Source organism: Balaenoptera physalus (genome assembly GCF_965194825.1).
Source record: "Balaenoptera physalus genome assembly, chromosome: 4".
Lineage (NCBI taxonomy): Eukaryota > Metazoa > Chordata > Mammalia > Artiodactyla > Balaenopteridae > Balaenoptera > Balaenoptera physalus.
Genome location: NC_138891.1, coordinates 56,858,364 through 56,875,248, shown reverse-complemented (window position 1 = coordinate 56,875,248; position 16,885 = coordinate 56,858,364). Strand labels below are relative to the sequence as shown.

Below are 16,885 nucleotides of genomic sequence, written 5' to 3'. Positions count from 1 at the left end.
GAAGAGGAGCTGGGCTGGCGGTGCCCCCCCTCCCCCTCCGCCGCGCCGCCGCCGCCACCTCCTCCCCGCGTCCGCGGCGCCCCTCCCCCGCCGGCCCCTCCCCCGCGCGCCCGCCCGCCCGGCGCAGGCCGCTTGGGTTTGTTTTGCTGCGCGGCCGCCGCCGCCGCCGCCGCGGGCCTCGCGAGCTCATTTGTGCCTGGCTGGTCCCCATTCCTCTCTCCCCAGTATTGAGTGTCTGAGCCGTTGGCTGCTCCGAACCGTTTGGCTCTTTCCCTTAGTAACAGCTTTTACCTTCTGCCTCAATTCCTCTCCCCGCTCGCGCCCTTCCCCCGCGCGCCGCCTCCCCCCGCCGCCGGCCGCGTGCGCCCCCGCCCCTCCCCCCGCGGCGGGAGCACCTCCGCTCGCCACCTGGGGACCCGCGCCGCGCTCCCCGCCCCCGCCCGCCCGGCGCCCATCCCCCGCGCCCTCCGCTCGCCGGGGTTATAATTGCCTCTCACCCCCCGGAGGGGTTATTTTGGGGGTGGTTGGAGGTGGCGGCGGCGGCGAGGAGGGGAATTTCCTTGTGTCTCCATTCCCGGGAGGGGGGAGCGGCGTTGGAGGCCACGGTTTCCAGGTAAGCGCCGGGGGCTGGACCCCGGGGTGGGGGCGGCCGCGGGCCTGGGCGGGGGGCGCGGGCGGAGGCGGCCGGGGGGCGCCGGGCCGCCGGGGGGGGGGGATGGGCGCAAGTGGAACATGCATTTTTCAACTTGGCCCTTCGGGGAGCTGGGGGTTTGGCGGGGGAGGGGAGGGAAGGCATTTAGGGTGCCCCATCCCCCCCTTTTTGCTCTCAGGCTTCTTTGAAATGCTCACGTGCCTGCCCACCCCCTACCCTTTCCTGGTCCCGGGGGATCCTCACCCTTATTATGTTGTTGTCCCCGAAAATGTGCATCTCGGCCTTCTCCCCCCTTCCACCCTTCTTGCATTTACACCCCCATTTTGTGTGTGTGTGTGTGTGTGTATGTGCGGGAGGCTTTCAGGAAAGAATTTGCAGCAAATTGAATCAAGGAGCCATCATGAGGCCGACTCCTTTATAGCCTATTTTTAGCAGGGGAGAGGGATCTCTTCGGTGCACGTTATTTTGTTAAACCTCAGGCAGCAATGGAAATCCGCTCCCCTACCGCGGCGCGGCCCCGGGCCCGGCGCGGCGACCCTGGCCGGCGTGCTGGGGGCTGCGGGCGGCTGTTAGGGCCGCGCGTCCCGGGCGGGGGCGGGGGCGGGGGCGCGGGCGGGGGAGGGGCGCGCGGCCGCGCTCCGGGACGTGTTTATTTGTAACTTAGTGCTTTTTATCGTCTTGAGGAGGTATTTGATAGAGCCTCTTTGAAGTTGGGTTCAGAAGTGTAGAATTGGCAAAGTTATTGCCAGCTTCCTGGTAAGTTTTGGGTGGCTCAGAGTCACATTATTTTCTGACAGTGTAAAGGCCACGTTGTGAGAGTGGTTTATCGGTAACTTCCTCATTGCAACCGATGTCATTTTTTGAACAGAAGCAGACTTTTATAAGTGAAATATTAATCTGAAATGGCAGCTTGAGGGAAGCCATGCGTGTGTTAGCGTGTTCAGTATTTTTGGAAGTTCCTAATTTGCTGAAACAGGCAGCACTTTGCAGTGGCAACCGAAAATAAATTTAGGTTGTGAAAATGGTGTGTTTCATGTAAAATTTGGGTTGTAATGGCTCTTAAAAGACGCTCCCGTTGTTAGGTTATCTAATAATGTTCTCGAAAATAAATTGGTGATTACAAATGGCAAAAGTGTTGGAACCTAGTTAAAAACTAGGTTTTTTCTTCAGTGTCTGGAGTTTACTTAAAACCGTGGACTCTGGGGGCATCAGGGTGAAGAGTTTTAGTACCTATGTGATTATAGTTGACAGAGGGAAGTTGACTTTTGGCTTTCTTGTTTTCTGAACAAGACCCTTATGCTGATCTCAACAAGCTTGTTAATAAAATTTGGTGGGTGAAATGTGGGTTATTTTTAGTCTGAATGGTTTGATTCTCCCTCCCCCATATAATTAAGTAATCGTTTCTCTTTCCCCCTTTTTTTTCCCTAAAGACTCCTTTATCAGGTTGGATAATATAAGGCCCTGGTGGTGTTTTCATCTACTTACCTTAAAAAAAATTGTAATAAATATCCTGGTTACACGTTGAAGATAGAGTGAGTGACTTTTTGGTTTTCCCAGTGTGGTTTATTTTCATTTTTTGTTAAATAAGACCCATGCTGCATTGGTGTATTTTAGTAATCTTGACTTCCTGGAACTGTATGTTCTCACCATTTTAATAAGTTTGTAGTCTAGGGAAATAGGGCACCTTTGTCTCCATGAAAACTGTGTGTGTGCTGAGTTGTATCATGGGAATTCATGGCAAGCAAGCCTCGGAAATTATCCTTGAGCGCGTTCTAGAAATAGTTAGCGTTTACCTGTGGAGGAGGAACAGCAGAAAGAAAATATGCCTGAAAGTGGTTAGGCGAGTGATTCGTGTTTATACTTTTTGCTCTTAAATCGAGGTTTTCCTGCTTCTTTGGAATATGAATTTTTTCTCCCAGTTCTGCTGTTATGCACCATGTGATATATGTAATCCCAACCATTAAGTCCATAAGTAACTACTATTTTTTGTCATTTGAGTTGTTAGAATCAGACCTAGAGGGCAAAATACTAAACTGTATGGGGGATGAAAACAATATGTACGTGGAAAAAGTTTTTCTTACTGTTAAGGAACTTAATTAAGGTACTTATTAATGGCATAAAAATGTTGCAGAGCTCACCATTAGTTTATAAGATGTTTTTATTTCAACGTGTACCATTGGTTATTAATATGGGAGATACCCGTGGTAAATGGATTGGCCCTTTGTGAAGGTTGTATTTTTTCACTGGTTGCTTCAAAGAGGCAAATATTTTAATACGTTTTTACGCGTGTTCAGGAATCTTTGTTACCTGTGTTCACACCATAAGATTTATCACGATTACCATGATACATGCCTATCGAGAGAACGAGAAGTAACTGCTTCCTTTCTACTGGGAGAGTTTCAAGCTAATATGCAGAAAGGGCAGAAGCTTACTATAAACATTAGGGGTTACTGATAAAAAGAGATGTGACTAATGGATCTTTTAAATGACAACCTGTTGAACGAATACATCTGTTCATATATAACAATGAAATATAAGTACGACCTTGTCAAATGAGTAGCTAATAAAGGAGTTCTTCTCCAATATACTACAGCAGTTATTACTACAAAGAATTTCTGACTTGACACATTTTGATGAAGAAATAATTTGTTGGGTTTGTTCATTTTCTGTGTTATTTGTATAAAAAGAATTGAGAAGAATGTGAATAGTAGTAAGTCGGGGAGAGAGAGATGGCAGAAATGTTGGCGCTGTCTGGGACTTTGTATTTTTCTAGTACATGAAATTTGACTCATTTCAAATGATGTTTATAGTTTAAGTCACTGACATGCAAAAAGAGAAAGCAGCTAACATTGAGACATTATACATCCCCATAGTACAGAAGGGCTAAGACCCCAGGGCTGTGTAGTAAAGAATTGGTAAGAGTATAGTCTGGTTTGGAGACCCCATGGTGGTATCTCCTGCTCTATCACCAATAGATACTTGAATTTAAAAAAAAAACCTGTGTGAGCGAGCTTATGCTGGAGAGGTTTGCTGTTCACCTCCTCTGGGATTGGACTCCCTAAGAGTACAGTTAACTGTCCTGTTTGCAAGAGTCCAAGGAAAGGGACTCTGCTTGGGCTATACTATAGGAAAGGTGTGAGGTGCTTTCTATGTCATTTATATCCCAGGCTAATCCTGAGGTGGGTAGTATTGGGCTCTTTTTGTGGATGATGAAACAGCAAGGTCAAGATAAGTTAATTCACTTGTTCAAGGCCACAAAAGGATCAAATGATGCACTAGGATTTAAACCTCGGTCTGTCTGAGCCCTAGTCCATGTTCTTTCTAGATGACTGTAGCTGTGCCAAAGTTTCAGCTGTTTCGTCAGTCTTTAGATATCCTTGCAAAAACTAGTGTTTCCAATCAAATTTATAATTCTGTACTTGGGAGCTCTACTAACTGGGTCAAGTGATTGCATGGATAAATGAAATTCATAGGGCTCAAATACCATTGTCTTAACTCTCTAGAACTGTTTAATAAGATGCCATCTTCTTGTCAACTGCTGTATTTCCTACCTTTAGATTCACAGCGGTGACATAGCCTCTCCACATACTGCAAGCAGAAATAAGGAAACGTGGTTCCATACCTACAATTAATTAAGAAGGAAAAGCAAATAAGAGTATCTCACGCATTTCTGAAAACTTGTGTAAGAAAAATCATAAAAGTCTTTTTGTGCAGCATACTGATTCTATCGGGTTCTCAAGGTGAACTGTGCAGCTTCAAACTCAGGCACCATCCCTTACTAATTATGTCACCTTGGGGGAGTAACTCCGCTATGTCTCAGTTTTCTCCTCTGTGTAATGGGACAGTCAACTTCAAAGAGTTGAGAGGATTAAGAGAGTTGTATGTGTGATGCAGCTAGAGATTATCATACTAAGTGAAGTAAGTCAGAAAGAAAAAGACAAGTACCGTATGATATCACTTATATGTGGAACCTGAAATGCAGTACAAGTGAACCTATCTACAAAACAAAGAGACTCAACAGGCATAGAGAACAGACTTGTGGTTGCCAAGGTGGTGCGGGAGAGGGAGAGGGATGGACTGGGAGTTTGGGTTTGGTAGATGTAAACTATTACATTTAGAATGGGTAAACAGCAAGGTCCTAGTGTATAGCACAGGGAACTATAGCCAATCCCCTGGGGGTAAACCATAATGGAAAAAAAATATATATATAAAAAGAATGTATATATGTGTATAACTGAGTCACTTGGCTGTACAGCAGAAATTATTAGCACAACGTTGTAAATCAAACTATAATGAAAAACATCGTTTGTGTAAGTTGCTGAGAACAGTAGCTGACAAACAAGCATCATGAAAATGTGAGTTGTTGAGGATGATAATGGGTTTGGATTTGAAGTTTGTTTCTTTGTATTACATTTTATTTGCTTGTTTTTTAAGTAGGGGCATAATGTCATAGAATGTATTTGGCAGTTTTATTTCCTGAATTTTTGGGCAAAATAGTCGAAATAAGCTTGGCATAATTTATTTACTCCTGAAGTTGTGATTTAAGGCTTACTTGAAGAATTAGGTTGGGTTTTATTTCATTTTATTTTAAAAATTTATTTATTTTTGGCTGCATTGGGTCTTCGTTGCTGCGCGTGGGCTTTCTCTAGTTGTGGAGAGTGGGGGTAACTCTTCGTCGCGGTGCGTGGGCTTCTCATCGTAGTGGCTTGTCTTGTTGTGGAGCATGGGCTCTAGGCATGTGGGCTTCAGTAGTTGTGGCACACTGGCTCAGTAGTTGTGGCTCACGGGCTTAGTTGCTCTGCAGCGTGTGAGATCTTCCTGGACCAGGGCTCGAACCTGTGTCCCCAGCATTGGCAGGCAGATTCTTAACCACTGCGCCACCAGGAAAGCCCTAGGTTGGGTTTCAACACTAAGTGGAAACAATACCAAGTTCCATGGTTGGTGTAGGTAGTGGTGGGTCTTTTGTGTGTCTTTGTTGCCGTTCTTCTGTCACTTGGGCTTGGACTTTTTAAATCTGCTTGCAGCATTTGAAACATTTTCTTACTCTTTTTAAATAAAAAGGGATTTTATTGTTCAAGGCTGGATCTGGCAGTACCTAGGATCTGCTTTTTAAAATTGGAGTGATTACTTGTTAAGTAGGTTATTGTTTTCTCCAGCTTCAACCTTTCATCTGTGTTCTTGTTCTACATTTTCAGCTGCTGTCAAGACAGTTCTGCTTGGAGGTTGTGTTCCTCTGAAATACCTTTGAATCTTGTCTTATTTTCCCTTCCCATTTTTTATCGTTCTTAATTCAGCAGTAATGTTAACGACTACTAGAGTTCTATGTGTCAGGATTACGAAGGTGCTTTGGCAGGTACTTGTGACAATCTAAGCGACTGCTATCCTGATTACTAACAGCATGGAGACCAAGGCTCAGGTAGTAAGGGGTGCAGAGAGGGGTTTAGGTCCAGTGTGTCTGACTTCTAGGCCAGTGTTCTTATTTATTTAAATTTTTATTTATTTGACTGCATCGGGTCTTAGTTGCGGCGTGCGGGGTCTTCTGTTGCGGCGCACAGGCTTCTCTCTAGTTGTGGCACGCGTAGACTCTAGAGCGCCTGCGCGCACGCACACGTGAGGGCTTAGTTGCCCCTCGGCATGTGGGATCTTAGTTCCCCGACCAGGGATCGAACCCACGTCCCCTGCATTGGAAGGTGGATTGTTAACCACTGGACCGCCAGGGAAGTCCCTAGGCCAGTGTTTTTAACTAGCAGTCTGTTTTCTCAGTGAGTGAGGGAGAGAATGAATGAATGGTTTTAGGTTTCTGGGTTATTGCATTACTTTTCAAGTAGGTTGCTCGATATCTTCTTCTCCATTCTGTCTTCTCTAATCACCAACAGTGTAATTTATTTAAATACAGGTTTCATGACGTCAGTTCCCCTGCTGAAGAACCCATAATGGCTTCCCTTTGGCAGCTGGATGTAGTTCATCTGCTTCAAGTCTGGCTTTTAAGGTTCCATTCTAACCTATTCAGCCGTATTTCCCACTCTTCTCCAACTGGGATTCTTGCCTGCCTATCGAATACTGCAGTTTTGTCATACTCATTACTCCTCTGCCTTTGTGCATGCTGTTCCTTCCCTTTATCCTTTTAATAGCCTATTTTCAGTCCCACTTTCATGAAGTTTTTTCTGGCTGTCCTGACTCAAGATATTTCTTTGAGATTTCATCGCATTTAATGAGTATCACAAACTCCATAATTATTTATCGTTTTGTGAGTATGCGTCACATTGCCTCAACCAAATGTTACATTTCTTGAAGGAAAGGGCCACTTTCCTTATAGTACGTAGCAAAACTCTTGACTTTTGTATTATACTATCTTCGTAATAAAATGGATTGCTTCTACAAGAGCCCATGTTAAAATAACAGTGACAGTCCTGTTTCACTCTTGTTGATGTGGCAGAAGCTTCTCTTTGAGTTAGACTTGCAAAGTTTAGTTGTACTATAGTCACATTTAACCATTAATTTGAATTTTCATGTTGGCAGTGTTGACAAGGAAGGGGAAAAAAATATCTAGTCAACATTTAGAGTGAAATGGAAATGGATAGTTTTATTCTCTTAATCCTGGAATAGTAGCCACAGTCCTGGTGAAAAACCTAGTCTAGTTGGGAATCATGTCACACTAAGTTTGCTTTATCTGGTTATATTTGTGTTAGTTGTTATGAAACTTAAGATTTTGGATTTTATTTTTTTAATCCTCAGGGTCTTTTTGCTTGTTATTTTCTTAGTAGTATGTCTAAATAAGATTATGTTTTTAGCTCTCAGTATGTGTGACAGCATTCTGACCACATTGGAGTCCCATTTGAGCCATTACTATGAATGTATTAACATGTATCTGTCATATAGTGTCAGTGGGTTTAGTCTACCAGAAGAATGTCGTTGTAACTATCTCGCTTCAATAGTTTGTTTTTTTTGGGGGGGGGCACGTGGCACGGGGGATCTTAGTTCCCTGAGCAGGTATCGAACCTGTGCCACCTGCAGTGGAAGTGGGGAGTCTTAACCACTGGACCACCAGGGAAGTCCCTCTTTAATAGTTTTTTGTGGTAAAGATGTGCCAAACAACCTGGGTAATTTATTCTAAAGGCAGCTATTTTGGTATTATGTCTTTTTGAAATTTTTAATATTTAGAGTTTTAAAATATGAGGGTTTCAGTGTCAAACAAAATGAGTTGGATGTCACCCTGCTTTATGAGAGCTTAGATTCATAACTCAGAAATAGTACAATCAAACTATAAGGGTCAGGCTGAAAGATCAAAAATTAAATTTCAGTAAGCATAAAGAGTGTCCAGATTAAGTAAGACATTTATGCAGAATGAACAGTTTGAGGAATGAATGAGGAAGAATAAGTATTGAATGTTTAAACTGGGAAGTTTGCCACCTGTTTTCCTTTTATCTATTGAAAGTTTCTTTCAGGAGGTAGAATTTAAAATACAGAAGAAAACATGGGGGCCAAGGGTCAGAGATGGTCATTGTCTTTTTTATATTCTTCTTTATGTGAAATTGCACTCTGGACTCTCAAACATTTTTTTTAAACAAAGGAGATGTTTTACATTTTTAACTACTTAAACAGAGTGAAGAATTTTTACTTTCTAAGAACTAGATATCAACCTACATCTTGGTATCTTTATTTTGTCTGAGATCAAAGTTGGTACCAGTGCTTTCCTCTCTTCCCTCCCTCCCTCCCTCCCGCATTGTGTCTTTTTTAGCACACTGAATGATAGGCATCATAACTAGGTGATCAGCGACTTGATTGGTTTTTTTTTTTTAATTTTACTTTTTTATACAGCAGGTTCTTATTAGTTATCCATTTTATACACATCAGTGTGTACATGTCAATCCCAATCTCCCAATTCATCACACCACCACCACCACCCCCCGCCACCCCCCGCCACTTTCCCCCCTTGGTGTCCATACATTTGTTCTCTGCATCTGTGTCTCAATTTCTGCCCTGCAAACCGGTTCATCTGTACCATTTTTCTAGGTTCTACATATATGCGTTAATATACGATATTTGTTTTTCTCTTTCTGATTTACTTTACTCCGTGACAGTCTCTAGATCCATCCACGTCTCTACAAATGACCCAGTTTCGTTCCTTTTTATGGCTGAGTAATATTCCATTGTACATATGTACCACATTTTCTTTATCCATTCGTCTGTCGATGGGCATTTAGGTTGCTTCCATGTTCTGGCTATTGTAAATAGTGCTGCAGTGAACATTGGGGTGCATGTGTCTTTTTGAATTGTGGTTTTCTCTGGGTATATGACCAGTAGTGGGATTGCTGGGTCATATGGTAATTCTATTTTTAGTTTTTTGAGGAACCTCTATACTGTTCTCCATGATGGCTGTATCAATTTACATTCCCACCAACAGTGCAAGAGGGTTCCCTTTTCTCCACACCCTCTCCAGCATTTGTTGTTTGTAGATTTTCTGATGATGCCCATTCTAACCGGTGTGAGGTGATACCTCATTGTAGTTTCGATTTGCATTTCTCTAATAATTAGTGATGTTGAGCAGCTTTTCATGCGCCTCTAGGACATCTGTATGTCTCCTTTGGAGAAATGTCTATTTAGGTCTTCTGCCCATTTTTGGATTGGGTTGTTTGGTTTTTTAATATTGAGCTGCATGAGCTGTTTATATATTTTGGAGATTAATCCTTTGTCCGTTGATTCGTTTGCAAATATTTTCTCCCATTCTGAGGGTTGTCTTTTCATCTTGTTTGTAGTTTCCTTTGCTGTGCAAAAACTTTTAAGTTTCATTAGGTCCCATTTGTTTATTTTTGTTTTTATTTCCATTACTCTAGGCGGTGGATCAAAAAAGATCTTGCTGTGCTTTACGTCCAAGAGTGCTCTTCCTGTGTTTTCCTCTAAGAGTTTTAAAGTGTCCGGTCTTATATTTAGGTCTGTAATCCATTTTGAGTTTATTTTGGGTATGGTGTTAGGAGTGTTCTAATTTCATCCTTTTACATGTAGCTGTCCAGTTCTCCCAGCACCACTTATTGAAGAGACTGTCTTTTCTCCATTGTATATCCTTGTCTCCTTTGTCATAGATGAGTTGACCATAGGTGAGTAGGCAACGACTTGATTGTTAAGTGGATGTTTGTGTTTTTGTTCTTACTGCTTATCTACTTGAATGTTGGCTAGCATTTTAATGTGAATTCAGTATTAAGCAAATGAATTTTTGCCATGTTTTGCAAAGCCATAGTTACATGGGTAAAGTCATTTAGCTTCTAGAAATGTGTAAGAGGATCAGATGAAATGCTACCTAAAGTTTGCTCTTTCATTCTATCAGTACTTATACAGTCAGTTCCTGTATTAAAATTCTGAGATTTTTGTCATTTGATTTTGTGATTTTTTTTTTTTGAGAGAGTTCTAAATTTTCTTAGCGTATTTAAGGCCTGAAAATCTACACCTTATAGAATAATAGGAACTACTTGACATTAGCGTAAGCAAACACCTCGTCAGAAAAGTTTAGTTAATAGCATATTTTGGTGGTTACCTTCAACTGTTAATAAATAGAACACAGCTTATGGGTTAGGAAGAAGTGTTTTATGCTTTCCCCTTAATTTAAAAAGGCTAATTGGGTAGACTGCATACTAATTTTGTTCTATTTCTATTTTGTGGCTATCAGGTATCATTAACTGACAGTGTAAGGCAATTGGGTCATCTGCTTTGGGTTTCTGAAGTAAGGTAATGGGAATAGATAATGAATGAATTTCCTTAATATTTTTTTCTTTTTCCGTATAATTGTTCTTTTATGGGATAAAATTTATCATACGTGTGTGAATTTTTAGATGCTGTTTGTAGTTATAGCGATTTTTTGGGCATCTTTTTATTTTAAAATGTAATACCCTATGTACTTAAAATTTTTTCACCCACTAAAGTGATGGATTTTCCCTAAATCACCTTTCTGTGTTTTCCTTAGTAAGCAATATACATTTGTGAGATCCTAGACTGGGGTTAGGAGTGAAGTCTGTTTCTGTATCAGGGAAATAGTTTTGTATTCTTGTGCAAAAACTCACAGACCCTCAAGGGGATTACTTCTTAGCCCTTGGGCTTCCATATGTCCTGCCAGCAGAGGTCACCAGTTTTAACATCTGGTGAAAGATGTTTTGTGTAAATTGTTTCTTTACAGGTTTTGTTTAGATTTGGTGTTTATGACTTTCTTGTTAGTATTTATAGGATCTTCTCAAAGATACATTTAAATGAAAAAAAATGGAGGCAGAAGATCTTATATAGTCTTCTGCCATTTTAGCGCAAAAAGAGGGGGAGGAATGGAAAGGAGGACACACGGGATGGAGTGTGTGTGTGTATGTTTGTGTATGTATGTTTATATGCTTAAGGTGACTCCAGGAAGATACACAGGAGACCAGTAACAGTGGTTTGGGGGGTGGAGTTGAGGTGGGGAGATCCTGTGGCCAGATGTGGGAAAAATTTATTTTCGTGTATAATCTTTTGAATTGTTTGAATCTTACGATGTTAGTATTACCATTTCAAAAAAAGTAATGATTGTGAAAGAGCAATCATTAAGAATTCTTAATCTTTCTAGTTCTTTCGCTTTGGACAGTCAAAAGAAGAGAGAAAACTATGTAAATTTCTCCCATGCTTTCCAGCCAGTTCTTAAAGAGCTGGCACTGTGTATAGTTTTGCAAACACTTATTTTTATTTCTCAGATTTGTTGGCAGAATTAGAGCCACTGAATATGATTAAAACGTGTTGTTTCTGTGTCATGAGTGGGTCATCAGACCAGTGGAATTATTTAGTGATAGTGAACTGATGATTTTTGAGTTCTATTCAAGGTTGATAATTAGAAATTAACTCAATGCAAACTTTAAAAAGCGATGTTGGTTGTTAAGAAGTAAATAGGTGTTGCCTGATTTCAAAAGTGTTGTTTTGCCAAGGCTTTGGAAATTGGGTGAAAATGGGGGTTCTCATAGTTTAGTAGTTAATTTCAATAATTATGGTAGTCTTTGGTATAATGGGATTCATGGAACTGTAGATTCTGATACTGCATGCATCCTAACATGACTTGTGAATTTGAAGGTATGTGTTATTGACTTCAAGGAGACAGATATATTAGATTTTGATTCCATTTTGGGTTGCAGTTGGTGTCACTTGTAATTGTGTCACTTGTAACTTAAGTTTTCAACTTAAACTAGAACAACCTCCGGGAGAGAGAGCGCCTGTTTCTGTGCATCTAAGTCTGCTGCACAGACCTGACGCTAGCCTTTCCTGAGGGCAGTGCCTCTCTCTTCAGTGATTAGAGGGCTGAGTAGGGTCTGTGTCTGACCTTTGGCAGTAAAGTCTTCCTGTAGGGTGTTACTGTGGCAAAGAGCTCAGCGTCTGGAGCCAGGCATACCTAATTTGAATCCTGTCACCCCAGCTTATCAGTTGTATGGCTTTGGGAAATTGTGTAACCACTCCAGTTGGTTTCCACTCTGACAAATGGGAATTTTTCTCTGTAGAGCAGTTGTGAGGATTGAAATGTGAATGCATGGAAGGCAGTTGTCATAGGGCCAGCACATAGGAAGTACTCAATAAATGCTACTACTTGGTGCTTTTGTTAGCTGCAGCAGCAACAGCTGAGGAGAGAGGCAGAAAAGTGACACTGCTCCTGCAAACTATCATGGCTTTCTGTGGCAACTGCAGAGAATGGGATGGTTAACATTCCCAATTCAGAGGGCTACAACTGCATTTGACGACTGAGCTTTTGTTGCTCGCTCTAAAATGAGGATGTGTGCTGTGGAGCTTTGCTGTGTCTCTGATACATATGTTGTTTTACAGTGATGTTTTGTGTTGAATTTGGTCACATCTTGATAAGATGTTTCAAGAAAAAAAAATTATTACTTTTTAAAAAAAGAAAAGCCTTTTTGCTTTTTGGAATGGAATCGCTCTTCCTTTTCTGCAGTTTCTGGGGGATCCAGCACTGTTCTGGCTCTCAGTGGACACTGCTTGGATGATCATTTCAAATACACATTCTGAAAATTTTGAATTGGACTTTCACTAAGAAATACATATGACATAACATAGGGTATGTATATGTGTAAAAATACTGAAGTAAGTTTTCAGGAAATTATGCTTGTTTTAATATGTGGTACACACTCATTTTCTATACTCTTTCATTTATAAACATGCTTCTATAAACTTGTAAACTGATTCTGTTATTTTACAGGTAATAATGATTTCATTATTCACTGGATTTAGAAAAGACTGGTTCAGAGGAGTGTGGTCTTTATTGATTTAGAATTAGTACTCAAAATTAAAAACAAGGTATTATTCTGAATGATAGGGCATAGGTAAGTTACATTTATTGGTGCTAATGTCTTTAGGTAGTATTCTGAGGCTCTGTTAGGATTCTGAAGTTCTAATGCCCCAAATTTTGTAAAGTATACATACAAAGGATGAGGAATTTTGCGTGCTTATAAATGTGAATATAAATGACTTTTTCGGAGGGGTAATCTGCAAACAGCTCTGGATTAAGAACCCTGGATGTCTCTCATAAAGAGCAGTAATTATTAACAAAGGAATAACCATCATACTAAGTTTCTTATATCTCATTAGGAAAGAAATTTGGATAATTGTTTTGTACTATTTGAAAACTAACATACATACCTTCACATATTGGCTGCCTGAAGTTACACGATTTGATTGAATGTTAAGCATCTTTCTATGACATCTTTAAATTAACATTTTGGCCTATGTCCACTGGTCATCTGTTTCTAGCACAGACCTCTACTTGATTGTTATTTGTTGACTCTGTCTCAATAGGCAGGGCCTTCCTTGGGGACAGTTGCATTTCACCCATCTTTATCCTCAGCATCTGGTCCAGTTCCTGGCACGCTGTAGACTTTGCATTCATATTGAGTTGAATCCTTGAGGCTCTCTGAATGAGGTACAGGTTTCCTAGTATAGACCCTTACTTCTTTGAGGGTAATTCAAATATACAAAAGTAGAAAAGGGATCCTTCCATTTTCACAAATTCATTAACCCTTGGATTCATCTTCTTACTGTAAGGCTTGTGAGGGTCTGCTTGATAACCTAGCATCCTGTTTTTGGTGTCTGCAGAGACAATGAATACGTTCAAAACCTGGGTTAAAAGAAACAAAGACCTTGTCCTGACGTTAGCAATTAAACTTGATTTTGGGGTGTTGTGTGGACTTGTCCGTGTGTTCCTGATACTCATGCACTTCTTCTAGTTTATTCCCCCTTGGTCTTTTTTTCCCCTAATTACCTGATACTGATAATGCCTTTCTTGGTTGGCTCCTGGTTCTTGATCTTAGCATGTGTGTTCAGTCTGTGCATCTACTAGTGCTCTCCCCTTTGACCATGGCCTTCCCTTAGGGCTTAGAGGAGATGCACACTCCATGCCCTTTGTCTCTTTAAACCAGCCATTGCTGTACAAGTGATTCTGTGGCCCAGATTGGGTCTTAATTCTGACCTCCTCTTCTCCTGATCTGTAGCTACCCACATTTTAGCATGGGGATATCCTATACTTTCTGAGTCGCTGCTACTGAGTGTAGGCTGGCAGTGGCGTTACATTTTCATTTAATGATATTAAGTCATGATGAGACAGAGGTGGAAGATAGAGGAGGGTCAGAGCTGAGGCAACATCCTCTACTTCTAGCTACTATTGAAAATATCCAGGATAATCTGAGGTATTGGGTGTTTGGAGTGGAGGTTGGAGATAAGTTGTCTTAGTAGCTGTGATTCTGTTATCATTTGGAGCCTTCCAAAGAGACCCCCTCCTTCCTCCCCCACCCCCAGCTTTATTGAGGTATAAAAGATGATCCTTTTGTCAGAGGGAGATATTTGAGTTGCTTTCTGGAAACCAGGGAAGATAAGATTTTCAGTTTTAAGCTTTGAACTACAGTGGTGTTTCAAGAAATATTTGTAGTTAATACATAAAAGTTTAAAATTCATCAGCAGATTTAAAAAATTACCAAGGATAGTACATTTAAAAGATTAACATTTTCACTTTCCTCTGAACATTGTTGAAACTGGCAAGGTACTATTAAATGGAATGAACAGAGGATTTATCTTAGAATAAGCTTTTGCGTTTTTTTACCCTTTGCTTACTTGTCTGCCTGAGAGTACTTTTGTTTAAGTAGATAACTAATCTTTCATATCCCTACGCTCTTTGCTTGTTGTATTAGGTATGTTTTCTAATTTCTTTCTTCTCTACTTGGTTTGTTCCCTTTTTGGGATCATATACTCTTGTGAATAGCTGGCTGCCTTATTTTATCTAGTCTCATTTGCCTTTCTTGCATTTTCTTCATGTATGTTTTGCTAGTAGATAACATTGGTTGGTCGGTTCATTTGGTCTGACAAATAAATGTAGAAGTGACTTCCTATAAGTGAGAACTGGTAGTAACAGGAAAAGTGGCTTTTTTTTTTTTTTTTGAGATTGTGCATAACAGCATACTAATGATCTTTTGATAAATATTGTGGTAAATACACATGGTATAATTTACAGGAATGCATATATGGTATTATAGAATGCATGGCAGAAACATTTGTATATACTATTTTGTAGGCATATGTAATAAGTGTTAGTTTCCTTCCCTTTTCTCTGTGGGTTTTCCATCACACTCAGTATAAAATCCAAATGTTTTTCCTTAGCCTGTGAGGGTCCCACCACCACATGATCTGCCTTTTGGCCACCTCACAAATCGTATCCTATTTCACAGCACCCTTCCCCTTGTTCACTGTGCCCAGCCATACAAGCTCCACACCCACAGAACAAGCTTGTTCCTGTCTCAATGCCTTAATTGCTTTGCTCTTTGCCTCAGGCTTTGCCCTGAGATTGTCATACGGCTAATTCTTTTATGTCATTCAGATTTCAGTTCCAATGCCACCACCTCGGAGAGGTCACATAGAGGGGTCACAGTGAAGTAGCTCCCCAGTCTCTAGCCATTTTCTGTCACATAGCACTTATCTCTCTCTCTGATAGCCTTAATTGTTGATTTATTTTTTTTAAAGTCACCTCTGTAATTTAAACTCCCTGAGAACAGGGATGGGCTCTGTCTTGTCACTTGGGACCTAAAACAGGACCTGGTAGGTGTTCAGTAAATATTTGAGTGAATTGTTTTCTCAGGAATGTTTTCATGACCAGCTGATAGGCTTAAATTAGTTTGTCCTTAGTAGAATACTGGAAATAATTCATTAAAAGGTCAGCATTTAGGGGAGTGTTGGAAGAGGCTTTACTATTGATACCTTGGTATCTACGTTTGGAAGCCCAGGGACATATGTGAGTGCTGTCTACTTTTCTTGGAGGAACATACTTATAGATGGTGTTTGAATCAGGAAAAAAAAATATAGGTGGATAATTGATGAACCAATTTGAGCATGTGCATGTGTTAATAATAAATGTTAGATTTTAGTAGGTTAGTACTTCACTTTAACATACATATTTCATTCAAGAAAAACGATGAGGGCTAGATACCCCTGTTTAAGTTTTGTACAGGTTCAGGAGATTTTGTAATTTACCTTTAGTTACATTTACCTGTGATATTCTGTCTTGAGTAATCATGGTCAGCTTCCCAAGGTTGGTAGATGACTCAGAGCTCTTTTAGTTGTACGATAGATACCCAATTCAGACTAGCTTAAGCCAAAAAGGGAGATTTATTGGTATATGGAATCCAAAATGGATTGAATAACTCAATTATATGGAAAAACATTGAGCCAGCCGGGCTTTAGGGGACAGCTAGAACCAGACCCATTTGAAAGCTACCAGAAATCTTTGCTAACAACCTTGCTTTTTTTGTATGTTTGTTTGTAGATTCGTTTCATTTTCTCATAATAGATTTGCTTTCTTTACCAGGAGGAGAATATAACTTGCCATTGCCAGTTTTTGTCCTGTTTTCTCCTGCTGTAGAGTAAGGACTACCTCTTTCTCTTTTTCATTTGGAAAATTCTTGAAGCACTGGCAAGTTTGATTTGGGAAGGTGCCCACCATGGCCATAGGCCATATAAAAACTATGGCTGTCCCAAGTACTTGGTGGGAGTGGGGGGAATGAGAATTGAGTGAAGATGGGAGCTCTGGGCAGACAGCCTCTTCCCCTCCTGCCTCCCCCGCCTGTTTCACCCCTCACAAAATGTGTGTCCATTTATAGTTGGGGAGGTTGTGCCTTTAATCCACCATGGATTGTCACATGAGATTTTCCTTTAACCAGAACTGGCACTTTTTTGGGTTTTTTTGCTCTG

The 16,885-nt window shown here is 40.8% G+C and overlaps 1 protein-coding gene across 5 annotated transcripts in view; it reads left to right on the top strand.

Annotated features, from left to right (window-relative positions):
• Positions 1–519: 519 nt before the first annotated feature.
• TBL1XR1 (TBL1X/Y related 1) overlaps positions 520–16,885 on the top strand; it is a 179,187-nt gene continuing 162,821 nt past the window's right edge. Inside the window, exon 1 of one of the 5 annotated variants that reach the window (XM_082458982.1) lies at positions 520–613. The gene's annotated coding sequence lies outside the window, so the exon portion shown is untranslated. Of the gene's footprint in view, positions 614–1,354; positions 1,409–16,885 lie in introns of those variants that run through there. The other 4 variants (XM_082458983.1, XM_082458985.1, XM_082458987.1 and 1 more) reach the window with 4 other exon arrangements.